Below are 23,927 nucleotides of genomic sequence, written 5' to 3'. Positions count from 1 at the left end.
TGTACCATGGAGTGACACAGAGGCATTATGATATTCTCTGTTTTATTCTCCATGCCTTTCCTAATAATCCCTAGCATTTTGTTTGCTTTTTTAGCTGCTGCTGCACACTGAGCAGAACATTTCAACACATTTTCAATGACGACACCTAGATTCTGTGGTGACTCCTAATGTGGAATCTTGCTTTTTTGTAGCTATAATTTGGGTTACTCTTCCCCAAGTGCATCACTTTGCACTTGTCCACATTAAATTTCATTTGGCATTTGTATGTCCAGTCTCCCAGTTTTACAATGTCTTCTTGCAATTTCTCACAATCTTCTTGTGATTTAACAACTTTGAATAATTTTGTGTCATCAGCAAATTTTATCACCTTACTTGTTCTCATATGCTTTAATATTCTGGCTTTAGGTTTATACATACACAAAGAAATCTAGATCTGAGCTATAAAAGGTTATTGTCATCTACACACAATAAGAGCGACATCCCCATTTAATTTTTTTTTTCACTTTTAATCCTTCTACTTTGACTATGGTCATTACATCATCATGTCCCCGGTGGGGTTGGGTGGCAGGACATTAACCGCCCATATGATAAAGGGTGGACCACTCTGCTAGGTCTTGCTTTAGCATGGGAGGCTTGTGTACCCTGCCGCTCCTAATGTAAACTTGAAATTAGCTTTTCAACCACTTCTTAATTACATTCAATGGCCCTTGGAAAATAAAATGATCGCATCATCGTCTGAGGGAAAATGAACCGCATAACCATTCTTAAGTTACACCAACTGGCAGAAATGAAACAAAAATCCCGTCAGATTGTCGGTTACACTGTAATTTGCTGTTTGGCTGCTAGCTCCACTCCTGGGCTACAAGGAGGCAGGCTGGGAAGCCAACGCATGAAATCTGAGAGGATTAATAAGGACTCCCTTGCTCTGTTGAGTAGCGTTGTTTGAGGCTGCAGGTGTTCATTAGGATTTTCCACTTTTTTTTTTTTTAAACCATTCACTCCCTCCCCCTTCTCCCAGGTCACTTTACAGCAAAGCACAGCAGAGCAAGAACAGGGTCCCCTCCTCAGCTAGGCCTGCAGCAACCTAGCAACTAAGGACTCTCCGCTTCCCTGGAGACATTTCCAGGTGCGGACCGGGCAAGCATAGGACTCTACTTTCTCTCCCCTCCCAGCTTCAGTTGATATTGGTACTCATTGGTAGCCTGTTGACTTAGCCTTTGATCATCCCTCTATATTTCCACCTGACAAAAGGGATGGTGTTCCAGAAATGCATGTCCCATGGGTTATTGTGCAACTAATTATAGTTCAAACTATTAGGGTTATTCATCAAAATGCATTATGGCATTAAACACACCCGATAACGCAATGGTTAAAGCCATAACGTATGCAATAAGAACATTAACGCACGGCATGAATGCAAATTTTTGGGAGGGTTGGGATCAGGGAGGAGTTTGGGCGGTATTTAGGAAAATGAATGGCGATATCGCACTGTGCGATAGCATAATGCATGCTATTGCACGGTTTTAACACTGCAATTCATGATAAATTTTTTGAATTGCATTTTGGCCATTTCTGGGCTTGGAGCGAGAGAGAGAGAGAGACTAACTGACTCTGGGGAGGGCCTCACAGTATGCAACTATCTATATCTCTATAGGAGGGCCATTTAATAGGTCAAGGTGAGGTGCTGGTTTAGAGTTCAGGGGCTAGTTTCTCATGTAAAGTGAGACATACAAACAGCACAGTACACCTTGGTGAAGATTTGACATCATTTGGAGTGAGGAAAGTCTCACAAAGATGAAATTTTGTACTATGTTATCTCACCCTAGCTTGATGGTACCCTGGTATAGAGTCCATCAAGCTAGGGTGCAACATGGTAGAAATTTCATCTTTGTGAGGCTTTCCTCACGCCAAATGATGTCAAACCTTTACCAAGGTGTACTGTGCTGTTTGTATGTCTCACTCTACATGAGAAACTGGCCCCCTAAACCACTACCAACATCTCACCTATAGAGATATAAATACTTCACTACTATGAAGGCCCTTTAGTTAGTCAGTCTCTCTCTTTCTCTCTGCAAGATGTGAAAAATAGGGATAAGTTTACTGCACCACACGATACTACCGATGTGAAATGGTAAGTTTGCCTAAACATGCCCATTTTTCTTAATGCGGGCGCTATCAATGCGTTAACGCATTTTGATGAATCTAGGGGTATGTTTGAATTTTCATTGCTGCCTGGATTTTAGAGATGCTATGTCATTGATAAGCAAAGATAGGAATACGCTGTTCACCTGAAATACTGGGATAATAAATGGGCTGAGTGGCAAGTCATAGGCTGACCCATAAGATAGGCCAAGGAATGTCCTCGCATTGAAGTTGGTTTTTTTTTCCTCAAGGCAGGCACTCAAAGTCTTAACTGGCTGACAATTCAGAGGCATGCTGCAGCGTGCGGACAACTAACGTAGTTGCCATTGTCCATCGACACGTGACTTTCCGGTTTAATTATTTTGTTGCGTGGAAAAAGCCCCGAAAATTTTGAGGTGGCCTGGTGCTTTCCATAAATACACACAGACTGCTAATTAATAGGAAAATGTAATACAGCACTGGGATCAATTACAGAGCAACAGGTCTTCCTGGTGATGTTTTGCTGGCAGGGTCTCCCAGGGTCTCTGGAGAGGCCCTTTTCAAATTATTTTAAGAAAACAAAGTATATTTCACGGAGTGGAGCAGGAGCAATTGGCAGCACTTCACTGGGCCTTCTCCACTGAGCACTGCCACTCATGCATGCACTCAGCAGTATCCGATTCTCTTTTTTATTTGAATTTAGAAAAGGTGGGCTTTCCATGTTGTCTCGAGACTGTTTTACTGTTTCGCAGGTCAGTGAAATTTAATCAGCGGAAGTTTCCAGATCCTTGTGCACTATAAAAAAAAAAAAATCATATTTCAGTCAGCTTTAATATCTTGCTTTTTAAGACAATATGTCCCAATAATATAAGAATTGAAAATAGGATTACAAGATTTTTTTTAATAGTGTTTTTTAATTAATTTAATTTTAAGATATATTTAGATTTTGAGGCTATTTCATTGTAGCACACTCTGAGTTACATTTGAGGTACCACAGGTATTTCCCTGTCCCCAGATGGCTTACAATCTGAATAAGGGAGAATTTGGATGACAATAAAATAAAAAGTATTTTTTCAATTAACCTAGAAAAGTTTAAGATTAAACTGGCAATAATTTTAATATTTCCAATCTTAACTGAAAATAGGTTCTAAGATTTTTTCTTGAACAAGTTAAAATGACTCACTTCATGTAATTTCTTCTGATTGTTCAGACACGTTAGTGCCAGATCCAAGGATTATGCTAAAATCTTGTCGCAGTGGCTTTTTGCATATTTTTAGCTTGTGCAAGTTTTTTTGCGTGGTGTAAAATGTATGCCTTCGGCGAAATTTGCACCAGTCCAAAGTTGCATATTTTTGTACAATTTTCTACTGCAGTGCAATTTTTTGGTGGATCTAGGGGAAGTAGTATGTAATTTAAAAGATGCAGTTTTCCTGTAGCAAACATTTAAAATTAGATTTAAGCCTTTTTCAAAGAATGTAACAAACCAGATTTTGTAAAGCTGGTTTAATCTGCCTGTCACTTTTTCACACATGCTTTCATGATGAAGACTGTATATAAAGTATGGAAAATGATTTAAATATGTGCACATTACATTTTTCTTCCTGTAAATGAAAGGTTTATTTAGATTATTATGCCTTTTCATTGCTATCTCACGGCAAGTTACAATCAGGGACAGTAAGTATTTTCCCTTTCCCCAAAGGACTAACAATCTAAGGGGCTATTTACTAAAGATTTTCTCCCTTTTTGTGTCTTAGTAAATAGATTGTACCTCAATCATGTCACTCTTTGAAAATGAACATTTTAAATGGTAGTGCTCAAATTTCAATAAGATTGTTGGGATTGACTGTTGTAGGTGGCATGATAAATAAGTAGATGCTAGTAAAATAGTGTAGCTTCTGGCAGGGGCAGATTGGGCTTTGGTCGGTAGGCCAAATCACATGGTTGGTGGCGGTCACAACGGCCTGCACGTCCCTTCTCCTTGACTACCACAGCAGCAGCAGCATGGGCCTGGGACCTCACTGTGCCTCACATGCTCCTCCCCATGCAGCACCGCAGCGGCGGGTAACACTGGCCACATCTTGCAACCTGCGTTTTCCGAGCCAACAGGGCCAAAGAAAAGAGTTGCAGGCCGCTGCAACTAAAGAAAAGAGCTGCTCAGGTGCGGGCCGAAGATGACAGGTGCTGGCTGCCGCCAGAGACCAGGCTGGCAGGGCCAAAGATAAAGCCCAGGCCAGCAGGGTCAAAGATGGGAGTCTCTGGCTGCTGCTGGAGACCAAGACGGCAGGGCCAAAGACTTGAGCTACTCAGCTGGGGGCCGTGTGTGTGTGTGTTAGAGACGGAGGGTGCTTGTGTGTGTGTGAGACTGGGAATGTTCTGTTTAAGTGAGTAAGGGAGCTCCTGTCTGCGTATGTATGTGAGATCTGGAGAGTGCCTCTGTGTGTGCATGTATGTGAGATCAGGAGGGTGCTTGTGTGTGTATGTATATATGTATGTGAGATTGGGATTGTTTTTCTCTGTGTGTAGCGAGTGAGGGAGGGTGCTTCTGTACGGGTGAGAGGAGGGTAATTCTGTGTGTGTGTGAGAGAAAGACTGAACATGCTTCTGGCTGTCTGTGGCTGTGTGAGAGAGAAGGAGCATGCTTCTGCCTTTGTGTGTGAGAAAAGCAGATTGCTTCTGTCAATGTGTATGTGGGTGGGAGTGAGGAAGGAGAAAGTTTATACAACCACTCTCTTTTGCTAATGTATGACAATCTTCAGATGACTGGAAATCGAACATCCCCAGGTATGAAGGGCACAACATTTTTTTAATCATTTTTTATTTATTTTTTTATTTATTTATTTATTTATTCATTCATTTATTTATTTATTTATTTAACATTTTTATATACCGAAATTCATGTAGCAAAGTTACATATCATTTCGGTTTACATTATAACAATTAACAGGCATATAAGAATGCGGTTACATCGAACAGGTAGGATAACTTGGATCAATGAACTGGGGAGTAAATTACAATGATTACGATTAGGTAATAATATTCTATAACTGAAATCTGGCTAAGTAAATAGGGAGTCCTGTTACAAGGATTTTATTTGATGTCTTCCAAATACCAAAACATATTTCAAAACATTAAATTAAAAAATATAGTAGATCTAATAATTAAAAACTATTTGCCAGCCATTTTGAAATATTTATTCATTTTTTTAGTATGCTTTTACTATTATATTTTATACTTCATAGTTTGCTTGATGTTTTATGAGGAATGGTAATGTTTTTGTTTTTCATATACAGTGTCTGGCTTGTTGCGGTTTTCAGCTTGGTTTTTGTCTGTACATTTATTTATATTTTTTGGTGACTAGAATAAAAAATTTTCAGATATGGAGAGTGGTGAATTTAAAATTATTTAGTTATTTGATGTGTCCGCTATTTTGAAATATTGTATTGCTTTTTGGGAAATCTTTTAAACATTTCCCAGTGAGTTTATTTATTGGATGTTCTATTCAGCTGTTTTGAAATATTTGTTAATTTATTTAGTATGGTTTTATTATTATATTTCTTGATTTTATTGTTTGATGTTATGTGTAATGGTTATTGTTTATCCATTGTTGCAGTACATACAGATTCTGGCTTGTTGTAGTTTCCAGTTTAGATTTTGTCTGCATATTTCTAGTTATAGTTTATGATGTCTTTATTCTGTATTTGAGGAGGGTTTGACCTGTATCAGAAAAGATGAGGTAAGCATATGAGCGAGTCAGATACCCCGTGGGCTGGTTTTGAAAAAATTCCCCGGGCTGATATTTTCAAGCAATCCACCCCTGGCTTCTGGAAAGAACATTCAGAATTAAATTGAAGTACAAATTAAAGGCCTGATATACTAAAGCTGTTCTCTCCTTCTGTGTCTACGGGAAAAATGCTTAGTAGACAGGACTCTTAGGCCTGGATTTTCCATTCTTGCAGAGAATGGTGAATCCCGGCGGTAACGGCAGGCCTGCGAAAGCTGGCAGCGATCACACCTCACGGTGTTATCACTGCTGCCTTTTGCACTCAATAGCACCACCATGAAAGGTGGTGCTATTGGGTGCGCTATTGGCGGCAATAACGTGGATTACCTTATCGCCACCAGCGAAGATACCGCTGCGTCCACCTCCTCGCTGCCTGACTCCTCCCCTCCCCGACTTCGCCACCTGCTTGCTAACACATGCGAAAAGGGACTTTTCGCGTGCGATACGAATAGAAAATAACCCCCTTAGATTGCAAACCTTCTGGGGATGTGGAATGTAATCCACTTTGAAGTATCACAAAAAGGCAAAATATAAATAAAATTTATAATAATTTTGTAAGTAAAATATGATGTGTTAATCTGTACATGCTCTTTGTGGAACAGTAAGAGAACACTTTGAAAGGGAGACCATGCCAGGCTGTCCATCCCTACGTTCATCCATCTTTGGATATTGCTGACATATAAATTATCCAATGTTCTACTGATCCTGGGGTTGGCCAATAAATATCAACAAACAGACAAAAAATACAAGGCAAGATCTTTTTATTAGATTAACAATACATTTTTTGACTAGCTTTTGGAAGTTACGCTCACTTCATCAGGACAAAGTGAGCAGGTCAAAGCAAAAGAGCACATTGCTTGAACATTCAAGTGAATCATAGATTAGCTCACAATCGGGCCGATACAGTTAAAGTCTCTGGAGAGCCGGTGAGCGCCCACTCTCCCGACGCGCGCACAGGCCAGTGTCCTGGGCGCATGATTCAGTATCAGCCCGTATGCAAATTAGGGCCCGTGGTAAAAGGAGGCGCTAGGGACACTAGCGCGTCCCTAGCGTCTCCTTTTTGACAGAAGTGGTGGCTGTCAGCGGGTTTGACAGCCGACACTCAATTTTATCGGCATTGGTTCTCGAACCCACTGACAGCCAGGGGTTCGGAAAACGGAAGCCGGAAAAATTGAGCATCCGTCATCCAACCTGAGAGCCGCGGGCAGATTTTTAATTTTTTTTTTTTTGGGGCCTCTGACTTAATATTGCTATGATATTAAGTCGGAGGGTGTACAGAAAAGCAGTAAGCCGGCTGAAATTCTGAAAGTAAAATGTGCGGCTTCGCTACACATTTTACTTTCTGTATCGCGCGGGAATGACTAATAGGCCCATCAACATGCATTTGCATGTTGCGTGCGCTATTAGTTTCGGGGGGTTGGTCACGCGTTTTCCATGCGCTATTACCCCTTACTGTATAAGGCGTAAAAATAGAATGTGGAAATCGCGCGGCCAAACTGGGGCTAACAGTGCGCTCAGCCTGAGCGCACTTTACTGCATCGGCCCATATGTCATTGTGATGTGGAAAAGGAAAAGCTGGGTGAGGGCAAGGGGGGGGGGAGGTGGTGGTGGGGAGCAGGGTGGCAGAGCCTGGGGTTGTAGAAATGATAAGGAGTTGACAGAGAGTAGTGAAATTACTACTTTATAGTGAGTATCCTTAGGTTTCTCTTTTGTATTTCGTTACCCTTGCAAATGTGTTATCAAGAAAGGTAACAAAGGTTTTATCTTTTTTCTGCCTGAGCAATTGAAATTTTTCTTAGAGGCCCCGTAGGCTGGTAACCTATTCCCTTGTCTCCCAATAATATTTAAATCATGATTGTAAATTCTACTAGTGCCTAGGCTGTGTTAAGCCCTTTTTTGGTATATTGCTTATTTGATTATCTTCCTTTATTTCTTATGCCTCTTTGTAAAGTATATACCTGCTTCAAAAGTGAAGCCCTCATATATCTTTTTTCCTTTTTCTTCTCTGTTACTATCAATGTTGGACTCTATGTATTTCTTCCATAAAGAATGTCTTTGGAATTTAAAAATTCAATAACCAATAATTAAAAACAAACAAATATTCAACTCCCAAAGCAACTACTTCTGAATGTGACTCCAAAATCTCTCTACATTTAATGTCGTATAAATATTAATTATAGAGATTTAAAAATAATATATTATACCATTTCAAAATGATTATTTACTTATTCTAAGATGGATTACCTTCTTCAAGGTGCGTGGAATTAATTAGGTGACACACCACGTCTTATTTTGTCTGACAGGCTTTCAGAGCGTGTCCTTTCCCTTTTAAGGACCTTATTATTGTTCATTTGCAAGTAAAAGCCACATTTTTTACACATTAAAAGACTGGCCAGTAGCAGAGGACCCAGATACAGATTCACCTCCCTCGCACAGGATATAGCTGGCATCGACCGCTGTTTTGGAACGCCGAAGGTACTCAAATCTGCCCGAGGCCACACTTAGAGGTGGGGCAGTAAAGGAAATCGCCCCACCCAGGTTATATAGTTCGGGTGCCGGACGCTCCGAGCTGCTGGAGTTTGCACCTCCTGCCGGCAGGGGGCGCTGGGCTGGGCTCTAAGCTGCTCTCTTTCCTTGGATCGGCGGCGGCGGGGTCCTCGTTTGAATGAAAGTGAGTACGGCAGGAAATGGATGACGTGCCCCGGAAAGGTATCCCTCCTGCCGCCCTTGGAACCTTTCACTCGCTTCTCCCGTAGGAACCCTCTCCTGCCCCACAGCAGGCAAGCAGAGCGTGCTAGTGTAGGAGAAGGGGAGGACTTCTGCAGCGCTTTCTCTCTCGCTTCTTTTTAATAATAATGACGCAGATTTAGTGCAGAAGTGGCTAAAGCCTCGATATTATTTCTCCACCTCCGATCTATAGCACACGACTGTTGTACATACTGAGGATACATGATAACCTTTGGTGATAGTTAAGATATAAAGAAAAGAGGGTGCACTTTTCAGTTCAGTTCATCAGAAACGTGCAGTTATCTCTGGGGTGAAAACTCTGGTTAGCAAATATGATGTCTGTAGCATAGATGCCCGTGTTTGGACTAGAAACTCACCTAGCTTCCTCCTTTTCTTCTCCCCTTGTGCCGGTACAAGCCTATTTGGCTCCCAGGTGAACTATTAGTTTTTCACCCACTTCCCTCCGCTCCCAATTTATCTGTTGGTGACCACTCCAGCTCCTTCAGAAAGGCATGGGGTAAACACTGTGGATCCTTAAAGGCTAGAGAATGGAAATGAAGGAAAGGGTGCATGGGGTAACTTGCATGGAGCAACACTTACTACCCTTAACCAGTTAGCTTTATGCTTGTGATGCAACTACAATATTGCTGCTCTCTTCAGTGGGAGGGAAAAGGGGAATTAAATTCAGATGGCAGCCAACACCGGGCCCTGATTTTTATGGTTTGGTTATTGATACACAGACATTAGGAAAAAAGCAAAGCATGTTCAAGCAATATTGTCTGACTTATCAAGAAGGCTGCACACTGTGAAAAATGTTAGCAATACATTTTGTTATGAGTTTAACGGTTGCATGGTTTTGTTTGTAAATATTACTACCCTTAATATAAGGCTTGGGGGTGTCTTTCACGGAGTGGCAGTTACTATCCTTAACAGAAACATGGGGGAAACCTGCATGAGGTGGCAGGACTACCATAAGAAACTTGCTGGGCAGACTGGATGGACCATTTGGTCTTTTTCTGCCATCATTACTATGTTACTATGAATTTTATAGTAATGGCTCTAGGACTGCACTCCCTTCTTTGACAGTGTTGGCTATGGTATTGCACCCCTCTAGACATCACACTGGCAGGATTTTGTTGCCTCCAAAATCTTGGCATTCTAGCCGACCACCTAGTTTGCCTAACGGAAGCACCGGCCCTGCCTGTGGGGTTGGGACCTATTTTTCTGTGTCACCCTAACTTTCTGCCTCCCAAATTTGCTGATTATGTTAGTTTTCCAAATGTTTTGTACCTTTACAGGAGAACTTTATCCTGGCTGAATCAAAAATCTGACTAGGTTGAAATGCTCCCTGCAGTTCTGTTATGCTGGAATGTGGAGCTATGCACCATTAGAGGAAAATAATATTCCTGTTCATACTCAGATCAGTCCAGACTCCTGGGTTTTGCCTTCCTGCCAGAGAAAAAAGCCTCATAGACACCACTGTATAACCTAGTGTGCCACCTGCAGTCCCTCAGTATTTCTTTGTCTCCAGCAGATGGCAGAGGTGTAAAACCTGCAGTCTGGAGAGGGAAAAAGAAAGAAGAAAAGAGTTTTAGCTTTTCTCCCAGGAGGTTGCTAGGTCCTGATGGGGCCATCCCTCCTTGCCTGAGGTGGACGAACAGGAGATTGGTGACCCTTTCGTTTGGCTCGGACCTTATCTCCATGGGGTTTGATAATTGGTGGTCCAGTTTCCTCCCCAAGGAGGAGCCATTGAATCCCACTACAGTTCTGCAGCTTTAGGAAGTGCCAGCTTCAGGGAAGTAACTGCTTTTATTTATTTGTACCGTTAAAGTTTATTGTTTAAAAAAAAAGAAGTGGCTATAGCAATCTGAGCGGGAGGGTGGATTTCCTGCACCGCAAGTGGAGCCGGGGCAGCGGTGACGGCTGGGGGTCCCAGTGTGAAGGGGCTCACCGCAGCATGCAGATCCTGTTGCCATACGATTCCAGCCGGCAAGTAGAGAAAAATGTGCAGCAGCATCAGCAGCAGCTGCTGTTCTTGTGGGGAGTCGTGTAGTTTATGTTCCTGCTTCTTCTCTAGAGGGGAAGGCGGTTTGGGGAGAAGGCTCTTGCTGCAAAACGAGTGTCACGAGGGTTGGGGTCTGCCATAGATGTCTTCCTGACAGTGCAGGAACAGCGGCCATCTTGGGTTCAGCGGCAGCAAGGACCTCTAGGGAGTCAGGGGATTCCCTACCCCCATTATCTTCTGCCGTACAGGCCCTGAGGAAGGGCAGGAAGCTTCTGATGCAGAAGAGGACCTCCTGGGGGAGGACTCTGAAGATTCCTCTGCTTTTTCTTTGAATTTGTGTTGCTCCTGCATAGAGCTTATCTGGTCAGAAAAGCAGCGGAGCTTAAGAGGTCTCCATCCGAGGTACAGCCTGTCGGTGATTTGTGACCCAGGAAGAGACCCAAAGTCTCGAAGAAGAAAGGATCTGCGAGTATCCAGAGGGTTCTGGGGATGACGGCTTGCCCGGGTAGCCCTAGGGAGGACTCTGAGGAATCAGAGGATTCTATCGTGCCAGCAGATGACTCTCCTGACACAAGTACTTATCACGACTTGTCGGATCTGGAAGATGTTCCAGAAGAAGTGCCAGTAACCGAAGGGGACGACCCTAAGGTGGTGCGTATCATCTGCAAGGAGGAGCTGTGGCTCTTGATGCCCTATGTTCTTAAGGAGCTAGGGATCAAGTTCCCACAGGAGGAGTCTGACCAGGAAGATGTAGACCTGGTCAGGTGGATGGATTGAGGAGTCCGGCAAAGGCTTTTCCTTTCCACAAATTGGTGAGGAAGTTGATGGTCAGAGAGTGGGACACTCCTGAAACCGGCTTAAAGGTTGGCAGGGCAATGACTAAAATTGTATTTGTTGCCAGAAGACAACCTCCAGCTTTTAATGCTTCTGAAGGCGGTGATTGAGAAGACTACTATTCTGGTGGCTGGATCAGCTGCACTGAACGATGTTCAAGACTGAAAGTTAGAAATGCATCTCAAAAATAATTTTGAGGTGTCTGTGTTGGGTATACAGACTGTAGTTTACACTAGATTTATGCAAAAAGCATGCTTGTGCTGGGTCCAGCAATTGCAGGCAAAGAAGCCTGTGTCTGCATCTGCACCGAAGCAGGCAGAGCATCTGGAAGCGGCAGTAGGGAGATGTTGCCAGATGCCTTATATGATCTGATCAGAACTTCTTCCAGGATTATGACGTCAGCGGTGTCGATCAGGAAATTTCTTTGATTGAGAAATAGGTCGGTGGATGTCTTTTCTAAATCACAGTTCGGGGCTTTGCTGTTTAAAGTCAAGCTCCTGTTAGGAGAGGACTTAGAGCAACTGGTAAAGCATCTTGGAGAGTCCAAAGGGCATAAATTGCTAGAGGACAGACTGAAGGGTGGAAAGGAGTTCTTCCCTTCTCGTTTTCGTGATAATAGGAGATTTAGGCAGAATAGGGCCCCTTCGTGGACTCTCAGACAAGGCTCAGGCAGAATACAGTCCTGGGGGCAGTCCTTTTGTGGAGGGTGGAAGCCAAACTGAGACAGGGGACTGCTAGGGCCAAGTCCTCACAATGAGGTGAGGCCAGTCCACTCTTCTTTTCTGGTCATCGGGGGGTTGATTGGCTCTTTTTTTCTGAGGAGTGGACCAGAATTACAACGGACCAGTGGGACCTAAATGTGATAAGAGACAGCTACATATTAGAATTTTCTCACCTGCTCCGATATGCATACATTGTTTCCCCTTACGCTCCACTCGCCAAGAAGGTGGCAGCTCAGGGGACTGTGGACTGCTTGTAGCGCCTGAGGGCCATAGTCCTCGTTCCTCTAGGGAAACAGAGAACAGGAAGGTATTCCATTTATTTCATGGTACCAAAAAAGGAGGGCACCTTCAGACTGATTTTATATTTAAAGAAGGTAATTGCAGCTCTCGAGACTCCCTGTTTTTATGGAGACTCTGCGCTCAGTCGTAGCAGCTGTGCGCAAGGGAGAGTTCCTTGCGTCCTTAAACCTGACAGAGGCTTATTTGCACATAACAATCTGACCAGAATATCAGTGGTTCTTACAGTTTGATTCTAGGGAAGCATTTTTAGTTTTGCACACTTCCTTTTGGGTTGGCAACGGCTCCAAGCACTTTCACCAAGGTAATGGTGGTAGTGGCGATATCCTCTGTTATTGGAGGAGTTTCATTTTCCATTCAGATCCCGTCTTTCATGGTGGCTTGGTCGGGCCAGTCTGAGTCGCGGAATGGAGTTGGACGTTCTGAATTGGGTGTTCCCTGTACGTACCTGGATCAGTCCAGACCGTGGGTTATGTCCCCAATCCAGCAGATGGAGTCAGCCAAAACTTTGAGGGGGCGTCACCGTAAGTAGAACTACCCCCTCTGCAGGAGTTCAGTATCTTCTGACTCCAGCAGATGCGAGTAGGGAATTTGGAGTGCTCCCAATTCAGCATAAGCTTTTAACTTTGTCTTTGGCTGCCCTTTCTTGGGCTATTGCCTATTTCTTTTGAATCAGGTTTGAATCAAGTTTGTTTTAAAAAAAAAAAAAAAAAAAAAAGAAGACTCTGATTGAGTTAATTAATTAATTGAGGGGTTCAACTTTGGGGAGGCGTGGCTTACCCTCTGTTTGTGTCTTCCTTGTTTTCTATGCTACAGACGGGGTAAGTTGGTGTTTCTTTTACCTTTCAGCTCCCCAAACTCCCCTGCTACCTCGCGGAGGCCGACAGCACCGGCCTCTCCGCGCTTGCCACATTGTCAGCGGCCATCTTGAGCGCCTCGTGGGCGGCTCGGAAAGGCAGGCAGGCAGGCTTTTCTTCTTGGCGGGTAGTGCGGCCAGGAGGGCCCCCCCGCGCCTTCTTATTCCTCACGTCGGCGGGCAGTGCAGGCCATCGGGCCCCCCCCGCGGCGGCGGCGTTTCGGCTCGCGGGACCCCGAGGCTCACTTTTTTATTCTTTTTGAGCACTTTCGTTTTTCACGGTTTTTTTCGGTGCTGCGATGCCGCGGCCGACGCGCTGCGCGGCTTGCGGCGAACCGGGGTCCCGCATCTCCAGGGAGGGCATCTGTGCCCGGTGTCTTCCCGGGGGGGAAGGCACCTCACAGCCCGTTGCCGATTTCTCTTTTCTAGCGCCTCTGCCAGGACGCCGGGGGCGGGCCCCTCCCACAGGCCTGGCGGGAACGGCGGCCATCTTGAGCGCTCGGCGCCCCGCGGCACCTCAGGAGAGAGCGAATGACAGGGAGTCGGAGCCGGACTCGCCCCCGACCTTGCTGCCGGAGCAGGGCCCGCAGGGGCAGGAGAGCGCGGACGTGCCCCCCTCCAGAGCCCCCGCGGCGAGACCGGGGTTTTCCCCGGAGTTCGTCCTTCTTATGCACACGGCATACCTGCAGGGTCTGGATACACCGGTGGACCCCCCCCCGCCAAGATATGCCGGACCTCGCCTCCGGCTCAGGCCCCCCCCGTTGCGGCGGGAGCGGGGGCCCCTCGTCTTCCCGCACGTGCTCGGGTTTCGCCAGCAACAGGGGGAGCGGCGCCGGACCCAGTGGACCCTGACCCGGACTTCATGGATCTGGGGCAAGGGGACGCCACGACGGAGGGGGACGATCCGCGTACGCTGCGCCTTTTCCAGAGGGAAGAGCTGGACGAGCTCATCCCACGCATCATTCAGGAGCTGGATCTGGATCCGCCGCCTGACCCGCCTGCTCCAGTAGCGCCGGCGGTGGTCACATCCTCAAAGAAAGGAGATCCGGTCCTGGCGGCCCTGCGCCCGAGGGCGCGGGCTTTCCCCATTCACGACTCGTTCCTGCAGCTCCTCACGAGGGAATGGGATACCCCCGAAGCGACTCTGAAAGTGGGTCGTGCCATGGAACGGCTGTACCCGCTACCTCAAGATTTCCTGGATCTCATCAAGGTTCCGAGAGTTGACTCTGCAGTCTCGGCGGTCACGAAGAGGACGACAATCCCGGTGACAGGGGGCACGGCCTTGCGGGATACACAAGATCGCAAATTGGAGATCTTCCTGAAAAGAGTCTTCGAGGTCTCCGCGCTGGGTATGAGAGCAGCGATGTGCAGTTCACTCGCCCAGCGGGCAAGCCTCCTGTGGGTTCAACAACTTCTCACCTCCCAGGATCTGCCAGCGGCGGAGGCCGCCCAGGCGGACAGGTTAGAAGCTGCAGTGGCGTACGGGGCGGATGCCTCGTATGACCTGTTCCGCGTCCAGGCAAGAGCTATGGTCTCGGTGGTGGCGGCCAGGCGGCTGCTGTGGCTTCGCAATTGGGCGGCAGATACGTCTTCCAAGTCGAGTCTGGGCTCCCTACCCTTCAAGGGTAAGTTCCTCTTTGGGGAGGATCTGGACCAGCTCATCAAGTCGCTGGGGGAAAATGCGGTTCACCGCCTCCCGGAGGATAGATATCGCCCTTCCCGGGCGTTTGCTTCGTCCCGGACTAGAGCCAGGGCGCAGCGGCGTTACAGGAACTACAGGCCGGGGGGCTCCAGGCCGCCCGCTTCCCGGTCCCAACCCTGGTCGCGCTCCTTTCGCGGCCGCAGGCCCGCGCGCCCCGCTCTCGGGACAGGTAACCCCTCCTCCAAGTCTTCACAATGATGCCAGAGTCGCCCACTCCACCGTCCCCAGGATCGGGGGGCGTCTGAAGTTTTTCTACAGGGAGTGGGCGCGGATTACCTCAGACCAGTGGGTCTTGGACACCGTAAAGCTGGGTTACGCGTTGGAATTTGTCCGGCCACCGAAGAGTCGCTTCGTATTTTCCCCTTGTGGCTCGGCCCTCAAGCGGCAGGCGGTGCAGTCAACGCTGAACAGGCTTCAGGAGATAGGCGCTATTGCGCCCGTGCCCTTCGGAGAGGTGGGCTTGGGCCACTATTCAATCTACTTCGTTGTGCCAAAGAAGGACGGGTCGTTTCGGCCCATTCTGGATCTCAAGGAGGTCAACAAGTCCCTCCGAGTGCTCCGTTTTCGCATGGAAACGCTGCGGTCGGTGATCGCAGCGGTGCATCGGGGGGAGTTCCTTGCCTCCTTGGACCTCACGGAGGCTTACTTACACATCCCCATTCGGCCGGATCATCACCGTCTTCTGCGATTCAAGATACTGGACCAGCACTTCCAGTTCATAGCTCTCCCGTTCGGACTGGCGACGGCACCACGCACCTTCACCAAGATTATGATAGTCGTGGCTGCGGCTCTCCGGAGGGAGGGTATCCTGGTTCATCCCTATCTGGACGATTGGCTCATTCGCGCGAAGTCGTTCACCCATGGCCAGGCGGCCGTGTCCAGGGTGCTACAGTTTCTGCATTCCCTGGGATGGGTGGTGAACTTCTCCAAGAGCTCCCTCGTACCCTCACAGCGCTTGGATTTCTTGGGGGCGACCTTCGACACCCGGCTGGGCAAAGTCTTCTTGCGACAGGACAAGGCGCTTTCTTTGCGGGATCACATACGACGATTCTCTGTGTTACCGGAACCCACCTCATGGGATTACCTGCAACTCCTGGGGGTGATGGGATCCACCATAGATATGGTCCCCTGGGCGTTTGCACATTTCCGGCCCTTGCAGTGGGCGCTCCTCTCCCGTTGGAAGCCGGTCTCGCAGGACTACCAGATGATTCTGCCACTTCCTCAGAAGGCCAGGGACAGTCTGGGCTGGTGGTTGGATCCGGCGAACCTAGCCCGAGGCGTGTCCCTCGACTTACCGGATTGGGTGGTGGTAACCACCGATGCCAGTCTAGCGGGCTGGGGCGCGGTCTGCGATCGCAGCGCCACACAAGGAACGTGGTCGGCGGTGGAGGCGACGTGGTCCATCAACCGTCTGGAGACCAGGGCGGTCAGGCTCGCCCTGCGGCATTTTCTCCCGCTCCTCCGAAACCGCGAGGTCAGAGTGCTATCGGACAATGCGACCACCGTGGCCTACATCAATCGCCAAGGAGGCACGCGCAGTCCACAGGTCGCGCTGGAAGCAGCGCTGCTCATGCAATGGGCGGAGCGTCATCTCGTCCGGCTGGCAGCGTCACACATCGCCGGGGTGGACAATGTTCAAGCGGACTTCCTCAGTCGTCAACGGCTGGATCCCGGGGAGTGGTCTCTGTCCGACGAGGCGACGCAGCTCCTCGTTCGTCGGTGGGGGGCCCCCCACCTAGATCTGATGGCATCCGCTCTAAACGCCAAGGCTCCCCGCTTCTTCAGCCGGCGAAGAGAACGCGGTGCCGAGGGGGTGGACGCCCTGGCACTCCCATGGCCGGCACATCTGCTGCTCTACGCTTTTCCGCCGTGGCCCCTAGTAGGACGGATGCTCCGCAGAATAGAAGGACATTCGGGGACTGTGATCTTCGTCGCCCCGGAATGGCCCAGGCGACCCTGGTTCGCGGACCTGCTGCAGCTGGTGGTCGACGGCCCGATCAGGCTGGGGCACCTCCCCTTCCTCCTACACCAGGGCCCGGTATTTTTCGAGCAGGCAGAACTCTTCTGTCTTGCGGCCTGGCTTTTGAGAGGCGACGCCTCCGGCGCAGGGGGTACCCGGAGGCGGTAATATCAACGCTGCTGCGGGCGCGCAAGACGTCCACGTCGGTGGCCTACGTTCGCGTCTGGAAGGTGTTCGAGCGGTGGTGTGCCAGCCAGGACACTAGCCCCACAACGGCTTCGGTCCCTCAGATCCTTCAGTTCCTGCAAGACGGGGTGGACAAGGGACTAGCCTACAACTCGGTGAGAGTCCAAGTTGCCGCTCTTGGTTCGTTGTTGCGTGATGGGGGCTCTCTCTTGCAGCACGCGGACATTGCTTGGTTCCTCAAGGGTGTCAAGCACCTCCGGCCTCCGCTACGGGATCCTTGTCCCTCCTGGAGTCTCAACCTGGTGCTGCGAGCCCTGTCGGGGCCTCCGTTCGAACCTTTGCGCACCACGACACTCAAGGATCTCACCTTCAAGGCGGTATTTCTGGTGGCAATCTGCTCCGCTCGGCGTATATCAGAGTTACAAGCGCTATCGTGCAGGGAACCCTACCTCCGGTTCTCCGACTCGGGAGTCTCGATCCGCACCGTCCCTTCCTTCCTACCGAAGGTGGTCTCTGCTTTTCATGTGAACCAGACGGTGGAGTTGCCGTCCTTCTCCGCCTCCGAGCCGAAGTCTCTCCGACTCTTGGATGTTCAACGCACACTGCGTATATACCTGGAGGCTACCAACGAGTTCCGGACTTCCGACCATCTATTTGTCCTTTGGTCCGGTCCGAAGAAAGGCTCCCAGGCCTCCAAGACAACCATTGCGAGATGGCTGAAGGCGGGTATTGCCGCTTCCTATGTTGGGGCGGGGCGGACGCCTCCGCCTGGCGTTGTAGCGCATTCTACAAGGTCTCAGGCGGCCTCCTGGGCGGAGGCGCGCTCGGTCTCATCCCAGGAGATCTGTCGGGCGGCTACCTGGAAGTCGTTGCACACGTTCGCGAGGCATTACCGCCTACACCTCGCCTCTTCAGTCACGGGACATTTTGGTGAACAGGTTCTCCGAGCAGGCCTCGCAGGACCCCACCCGATTTAGGGAAGCTTGGGTACATCCCACAGTCTGGACTGATCCAGGTACGTACAGGGAAAAGAAAATTATTACTTACCTGCTAATTTTCGTTCCTGTAGTACCATGGATCAGTCCAGACGCCCACCGCTTTTGGGTTTTCTACTCCTGCTTCATCTTGCTCGTGGGAACGGTAAGGGTATCTGTACTTCACCACTTGTCCATTTTTCACTGTTGTCCCAGCATCAGCGCCTCACAAGTTGACGTGTTGTCTTTGTTGCCTCCTACCCGTTGTAGGACGCCCACTGTTAGTCTGTTATTACAGTTACATGGCTGGTTGTTGCCAATTTTCCATAAACTTGATTCAATGAGGGGGTTCGGGTTTTTCTACTCGGGCTTTGATATACTCGATACTGAACTCCTGCAGAGGGGGTAGTTCTACTTACGGTGACGCCCCCTCAAAGTTTTGGCTGACTCCATCTGCTGGATTGGGGACATAACCCACGGTCTGGACTGATCCATGGTACTACAGGAACGAAAATTAGCAGGTAAGTAATAATTTTCTTATAGTGACCACCGATACCAGTCTTTCTAGTTGGGGAGCGGTGTGCCAAGGTCAGCGCAGGGTCAGTGGTCGAAGGAGGAGGCATCGTGATCTATCAATTGGTTAGAGATTATTTATTTATTTATTTAGCACTTTTATATACCGACTTTCCAATAACAGAGTTGCTGATCAATTCGGTTTACATTCTAAACAGAAACATTGACAAGTTAATGTCTTACAATGAACAGGTAGCAGGAACTTGGATACAGATATATGGGGTTAATAACATAACGTAAATGCTACGGAGCCAAATGTTGGCTAAGGAAATAGGTGATAGGTATAAGGCTGGGTATTTGATTTTTAAGACTGGGTATTTGATTTTTAGACTGCCAAGGATTTGATTGTAAGGCTGGGTATTTGATATTGGTATTTGGGTATTTGATGAGATGAGGGCAGTAGCTTGCCTTTCTTCCATGGTTGCGAGGCTGGTCAGTACAAATTCTGTCGGACAATGCATACAGTGGCTTACATCAACCTGCAGAGAGGAACCAAGAGTCAAGCAGTGGCTCAAGAAGCCCATGAGTTGGTTTGCTGGGCAGAGTATCATATTTCTTTGCTAGCAGTATCTCACATAGCCGGGCTGGACAACATACAGGTGAATTTTCTCATTTGACAATGGCTGGACCCCGAGAGTGGGAACCGGCAGAGGAGGCGATGCACTTCATTCGATCAGATGAGGAATGACCCACATGGACTTAATGGTGTTGTGACAGAACACCAAGGCACCTTGTTTTTACAGTCTCAGACGAGAACATGGGGCAGAAGGCATCGATGCCTGGGGGAGTCTTCTTTATGCATTTCCTTCGTGGTCACTGGTTGGCAAGATGCTATGATGAATAGAGAGAGAAACATTTGGGCAAGGTGATTCAAGTGGCTCTGGAGTAGCCATGTCGACGATGTTTTGTGGATCTGGTCAATCTGATGGTAGACGAGCCATTGAGGTTCGGTCATCTGCCGAAGCTTCTTCATCAGGGTCCAATATTTTTGGATCAGGCAGCTCACTTCTTTCTTGCAGCTTGCCTTTTGAAAGGAAGCGTTTGAGATGGAAGGGGTATTCTGAGGATGTCATCACCACTTTGCTGCAAGCAAGAAGACCCTCCACTTTCTTGGCCTATGTGAAGATTTGGAGGGTTTTTGAGTTCTAATGTACCAATCAGGAGTGAAGCCTAGTCATGCTTCGGTTGCATATATTTTGACTTTTTTTACAGAAAGGGTTTTTAACTCCCTTAGGTTGCAAGTGGCAGCTTTGGGCTGTCTTCAAGGTTAAGTGCAGCGGGGGGATTGGCCTTTACCGCGCATCTGGATTTGGTTCGTTTTCATTGGGGAGCAAAGCATTTATGTCCTCTAGTGCTGCATTTATGTTCCTCTTGCAGTCTTAATTTTGTTTTAAGGGGGATATGTGCGACTCTTTTTGAACCACTGAAAAGGATGATTATAAAGGGTCTAGTCCTGAAGGTAGTTTTTCTGGTGGTGATTTGTTCAGCCAAAAGGATTTCAAAACGTCAGGCGTTATTGTGTAGAGAGATCTTTTTTTCCCTGTATGTACCGGATCAGTCCAGACTCCTGGGGGTTGGATTCATCGGCATCTCATGTGAAGGAACTTCGACTTTTGGATGTTCGGGTGTATTGAGATATCTCGAGTTCACTAATAGTTTCAGGATGTCTGATCAACTTTTTGTGCTTTGGAGTAGTCCAAGAAGAAAGTATATGGCATCCAAGGCTACCATTGTGCATTTGCCGAAGGAATCTAGCAGATTTGTTGGGTGTCTACATGGAAGAGGTTGTACACTTTCGCCAGGCATTATCGGTTGGATGTCCAAGCTCCGGATGCCATGGGTTTTGGTGAGAGTGATCTACAAGTAGGACTATGACGGTCTTATCCTATTCAGAGAAGCTTGGGTACATCCAAGGAGGCTGGACTGATTTGGGTATGAACAGGAAAGGATAATTTTTTCTTACCTGTGAATTTTTGTTCCGTAATCAGATCAGGAATGAGTCCCACCCTTTTGGGAGAGTCTGCTCATACTGACAATTTATATATAATGAAGAATTGATGAGAAGTTCAGTGATGATCTCCTTTTATTGTCGTTGAAAATAATTTTCCATTTTTGAGACTTCACCTTCACCTTCCTTCTGCTCGTTAAGGTGGATTGGGACTGTTTAGTTACAGGCTGATGCAATATCGTCACGGGGAAAATGGGTGCTCATGATTGATCGCCCGCTCTCCTAATGCGTGCCAATTGACCTCTCCGATTTAATATTTAAATGGGCTACCATGGTAAAAAATACCGTCCTCGGGTATTTAAAAGATGGCTAATACCTTTGGCTAACTGCTAGGCCTTTATTCACTGGACCTTATGGGGCGAGACAGCTTCAGAATCCTTGTTGTCCATGTAAATCATGCAAATAATCCCTTCGGCCTTTGTTAAAGGGTCAACAGGTTCTGAAGGTACTTCTTGCTCATTCTACAAAGGCTCAGGTGCCTTCCAGATGTACTCTAGAGAACATCTGGAAGGCAGCTCATAGATGCTATAGGTTAGATATGCAAGCCAAGGGAGATAGTGCCTAGAGGCAGGCATTCTCGGAGCAGCCCTATCTTCTCACCTCTATTAGAATGTGCTTTAGAATGTCCTCCTAGTCTTGACTGGTGTAGCATGATGTTAAGGATGGTGAAGTTTGGTCTTACCTGTCAAGTTCCTTTCCTTGAGTCCCGCTACACTAGTCCAAGACCCTCCTGGGAAGTCAGGGCTTGCACTGTTATAATTGACAAATTTTGATTTTGCCTTTGAGGTGCGTCCAAAGCTGCTGCTTCTGTGCTATTTATCTTTCCTATGGCACTGCTTGACATGAACAGGGTCCCTGCTCAGTGGCGTTTGCTTTTTAGACAGGACAAACAGTGTTACTCTATCCCTCCTGTATATGAATTCTCTCTTGTTTCCAAAGTTAATTGTATTATAGAGGCAGATGTTTTTTTTCTATTGCTTTGATATAAGAATACTGGCTATTACCGGTGCAGCCTCAGCCTGTATACCAAGTGATGATGTCACTGAAAACAGGGTGTGTCCTCTTCCTCAATCTGTTAGTAAGTGGAAATAAACTACTAATCTGGATGGGTGTGGCAGGACTCAAGGAAAGGAAATTAACAGGTAAGACCATATTTCATCTTTAAGTCAATTTGGGGACTGTCTCCTGGATGTCCTCCACATGTCAGAGAATTACTTAACATAGTAACATAATTAATGACGGCAGATAAAGACCAAAATGGTCCATCCAGTCTGTCCAGCAAGTTGCTTAGTGTAATAACTGCTGCTCCATGCAGGTACTCCCATACAGAAATGGAAACTTTAGGTGTAACCAAGGTTACTCCATTTCTTCATTTCCATTCTCTAGCCACTAGGGATCCTCTGTGTTTGTCCCATTCCCGTTTAAATTCCATTACTGTTCTTGTCTTCATCATCTCTTCCAGGAGGGCATTCCAAGTATTCATCACCCTTTCTGCGAATAAATATTTCTTGACATTGTTCCTGAGTCTTCCCCCTTGGAGTTTTATATTGTGACACCTAGTTTTATAACTTTCTTTCCATTGGAAAAGATTTGATTTTTGTGTATCATTTAATTCATTTCAGGTATTTGAAAGTCTGTAGCATAACTTCCCTGTTTCTCCTCTCTTCCAGGGTTTACATATTTAGGTCCTCCAGTCTCATAAGTCTTCTGGTGCCGACTCCACACCATTTGGGTTGCCTTTCTCTGGACCGCTTGCATCCTGTCCTTATTTTTTTTGAGATACAGTCTCCAGAACTGAACACAGTATTCCAGGTGAGGCCTCACCAAAGACCTGTAGAAGGGCATTATGATCTCCTTTTTACAGCTGGTTATGCCTCTCTCTATGCAAGTCAGCATCTCTCTGGCCTTAATCACTGCCTTGTATTGCTTCACTACCTTCAGATCATTGGACACTATCACCCCCATGCACATCGATTTTTCACCTCCCCACCCATTGCATACAGCTCCTTTGAATTGCTTTACCCCAAATACATGACTGTGCACATCTGTATTTTGGGTATGACAATCCAAAGGAGCTGTATGTAATTGGTGTGTGTGTGTGTGTGTAAAAGACTGATGTGCATGAGGCTCCCTAACAGGCTTGGTAGGAGGATGTCCTGCAGGATAGAAATGAGATCTGTTGGTAAGAACAAACCCTAAACTGTAGAAAAGATTCCTGGTTATTAAAATGTTATTTTATGATGAGGGTGTTTAGTGCTATGTGCCTGCACGTAGGGAGTCTTTCAGCTCAGATGATACTTTGAATCTGGTTAAGCAGTAGATCTTAAGGATATCTAATGCATCTTTGTTCCTTAATTTTAGTTCTTTGCTTATCTAGTGAGAAAAGGCAGCAGTTTCTGGTGAGATGTGCTGCAGTCTGACGGGCAGTATAGCAATCTTATTAGCCATACTATTAACGGGAGTTCCCTGTACGTATCCGGATCAGTCCAGAGCTCCTGGGTTAATTCATCCCTGCCAGCAGATGGAGACAGATTAAAGCCTCACTGACACTGCTTGAAAATCCCTGGTGCCACCTGCAGTAGCTCAGAGTTGTATTTATCTGTCTCCAGCAGATGGCTGGTGCATTAACCTGCAGGGCTTCTTTTTTTTTTCAATCTATAATTTTATTAAATTTCAAAAGTGGAGCAAGCAAACAAGAAGTCATGAACAATGAACCATTGCGTAACAATGGGATAACATTGAGAACAATAAGAACAACGGTATACAGAACAACTGCCTCCCCTATTTCCCCCCAACCCCCCCCCCCCCCAAATCCATGGGCACAGCCAAATTGTAACCGTAATGAGTCAGTAAACTTGCGGTTGGCAACAAAGAAAGTGAGAACCTGTAATAAGTGTAGGGTTGTTCAGTCCCTTAAATGCAGGTGGTATTACCCAATGCAGAAGGAAGCTTCAAACCAGCCTGCCCGGTTTCCCATTGTAGGTACGGTGTCCATGTCTCTCAGAACTTAGAGGAAGAATCGTGTAGTTCTGCTGTGATGGCAGCCATTTTACAGTAGAAATGCACTTTCTGTTGTACCATAGCTAAAGATGGCACCTCAGTCTGCTTCCAAAGGCTGGCTATTGTGATCCTGGTGGCAATAAAGACTTGTTGACAGAATGCTCTGTGTGGTTTCTCCAAG

General features: G+C 47.1%; 1 protein-coding gene across 4 annotated transcripts in view; it reads left to right on the top strand.

The window, feature by feature from the left end:
* Positions 1-23,927, top strand: part of NDUFAF3 (NADH:ubiquinone oxidoreductase complex assembly factor 3) — an 80,049-nt gene that overhangs the window by 10,350 nt on the left and 45,772 nt on the right. Inside the window, exons 1-2 of one of the 4 annotated variants that reach the window (XM_029601263.1) lie at positions 8,450-8,573; positions 22,417-22,558. The gene's annotated coding sequence lies outside the window, so the exon portion shown is untranslated. Of the gene's footprint in view, positions 1-8,449; positions 8,612-8,907; positions 9,063-22,416; positions 22,559-23,927 lie in introns of those variants that run through there. The other 3 variants (XM_029601262.1, XM_029601265.1, XM_029601264.1) reach the window with 3 other exon arrangements.

This window comes from Rhinatrema bivittatum, chromosome 4 (assembly GCF_901001135.1).
Source record: "Rhinatrema bivittatum chromosome 4, aRhiBiv1.1, whole genome shotgun sequence".
NCBI lineage: Eukaryota > Metazoa > Chordata > Amphibia > Gymnophiona > Rhinatrematidae > Rhinatrema > Rhinatrema bivittatum.
This window is presented reverse-complemented; position numbering and strand designations above follow the sequence as displayed.